The following is a 3,003-nucleotide window of genomic DNA, read 5'->3' on the forward strand; positions in this document are numbered from 1 at the left end:
ACACATGGAAACTGAACAACACCCTCCTTAAGAATGACTTTGTATAGAATAAATAAAAAATGAAATGAAAAAATTCCTTGCATCAAACAAGAATGGAAATACAACATACCAAAATCTTTGGAACACAGCAAAAGCAGTGATCAGAGGCCAATTTATAGCACTAAATGCAGACATCAAAAAAGAAGAAAGAGCCAAAGTCAACACATTAAACCAACACCTCCAACAATTAGAAAAAGAACAGCAAGAAAAGCCTACGTTACCAAAAGAAAAGAAATATTAAAGATTTGAGCAGAAATAATTGAAACAATAGAAAAAAATCAACAAGACTAGACATTGGTTCTTTGAAAAGATTAACAAAATTGACAAACCACTGGCAAGTTTAACAAAGGAAAAGAGGGAATGAATAAAAATAACACGAATAAGAAAAGAAATGGGTGACATCACAACAGAACCAACTGAAATAAAAAGGATCTTATCAGGATACTGTGAAGAACTATACTCCAACAAATTTGAAAATCTGGAAGTAATGGACAGATTTCTCGAAACACACTACATACCTAAACTAACACAGACTGAGGTAGAAAAGTTGAACAGATCCATAACAAAAGAAGAAATTGAACAGGTCATAAAATAATTACCAACAAAAAAAGTCCTCTCCCAGACGGTGTCACTGGAGAATTCTACCATTCAGAGAAGAACTGACACTGATCCTGCTCAAACTATTCCAAAACACAGAAAAGGATGGAATTCTCCCAAATTCATTTTATGAAGTAAGCATAACCTTGATATAAAAACCAAGCAAAGACAGCACTCAAAAGGAAAACTACAGACCAATATCCCTCATGAATATAGATGCAAAAATCTTCAACAAAATCCTACCTAATAGATTCCAACAACAGATCCAAAAAATATTACATTATGACCAAGTGGGTTCAAATCAGGTATGCAAGGATAGTTCAACATTAGAAAACCAATTAATGTCATCCATCACATAAATAAAACAAAGGAAAAGAACCACATGATCATATCAATCAATGCAGAAAAGACATTTGATAAAAGCCAACACCCATTCCTGATCAAAACTCTCAGCAAAATAGGCATAGAGGGACTTTCCTCAACATAATAATGGGTATACATGCAAAACCAACAGCCAACATTATTCTCAATGGAGAGAGATTGGAACCACTCTCCTTGCAGACAGGAACCAGACAAGGATGCCTTCTCTCACCACTTCTATTCAACATTATATTGTACATCCTAGCCAGAGCAAAAAGGCAAGAAAGGGAAATCAAAAGCATGCAAACTGGTAAGGAAGAAGTCAAACTATCCCTATTTGCTGATGATAGGAACCTATACATAGAAAACCCAAGAGACTCATCCAAAACAAAACAAAAAAAACTACTGGAAGTAATTGAGAGATTTAACAAAGTGGTGGGATACAAAATCAACATACAAAAATCAGTTGGTTTCTTTTACACCAGCAAAGAGATTGCTGAAAAGGAAATAAATACCATTTACAGTAACCAAAAAACAAAGAAACTTACTGCCATTGAGTTGATTCGACTCATAGCGACCCCTCCTTGGGTTTCCAAGGTGGTATCTCCACAGGAGTAGATTGCCAAATCATCCTTCCAAGGAGTGGCTGGTAGGTTTGAACCTCCAGCCTTCTGGTTAGCAGTCAAATGCCTTAGGCACTACACCACCAGAGCTCCTACCGTTTACAATAGCTACCAAAAATAGAAAATACCTGGGAATAAATCTCACTAGGGACACAAAAGACCTGTACAAAGAAAACTACAAATCACTACTCCAAGAAACCAAGAGAGATCTACATAGATGGAAAAACATACCATGCTCATGGATAGGAAGATGGAACATTGTGAAAATGTCAATACAACCCAAAACAATCTATACATTCAGTGCAATCCTAATCCAGATTCCATCAGCATTCTTTAAAGATATGGAAAAAACCATCACTAATTTTATATGGAAAGGAAAAAGACCTTGGATAAGCAACACACTATTGAAGAAGAACAAAGTAGGAGGTCTCACATTCCCAGATCTCAAAACATACTATACTGCCACAGTAGTCAAACCATCCTGGTAAAACAACAGACACATAGACCAGTGGAAAATAATTGAGAAGCAAGAAATAGAGCCATTGACCTATGGTCAGCTGATTTTTGACTAAGGGCTGAAATCCATTGAAAGGGGAAGAGAATGTTTGTTTAATAAATGGTGCTGGCAAAACTGGAGATCCATTTGCAGAAAAATGAAACAAGATCCATACCTCACACCATACACAAATAGTAACTCCAGATGGATCAAAGACTTAAATTTGAAACATAAAAGTGTAAAATTCCTCAAGGAAAAAATAGGAGCAAATTTAAGGGCCCTACTTTATGGCATAAATAGACCATCAAGCATAACCTAAAATGAACAAACAGCAGAAAATAAACTAGATGAATGGGACCTTCTAAAAATTATTTTTTTATGTGCTTCCAACAACTTCTCCAAAAGAGTAAAAAAAGAACCTACAGATTAGGAAAAAATATTTGGTACGACATATCTGACATGTGACTCATCTCTAAAGTTTATAGAAAACTCCAACACCTCAACAACAGAAAGATTAACTATTCAATTAATAAATGGACAGCAGACATAAATAGACACTTCACCAAAGAAGATATTCAGGTGGCCAGCAAATACATGAAGAAATGCTCACTATCATTAGCCATCAGAGAGATGTAAATCAAAACAAAAATGACATACTGTCTCATCCAAGCAATATTGGCAAAGTTCAACAAGACAGAAATAACAAATGCTGGCAAGGATGTGAAGAGATTAGGACTCTCATACACTGCTAGTGGGACTGTAAAACTATAAAACCACTGTGGAAAACAGTATGGCGATTCCTTATAAAGCTAGAATTAGAAATACCATTTGACCCAGCAATCCCATCACTAGTATATATCCTAAAGGAGCGAGAGCCAGGACAAGAAC

The sequence above is a fragment of the Orycteropus afer genome, unplaced genomic scaffold (genome assembly GCF_000298275.1).
Source record: "Orycteropus afer afer isolate SDZICR_OR568_19922 unplaced genomic scaffold, OryAfe1.0 scaffold00071, whole genome shotgun sequence".
Classification (NCBI taxonomy): Eukaryota; Metazoa; Chordata; class Mammalia; order Tubulidentata; family Orycteropodidae; genus Orycteropus; species Orycteropus afer.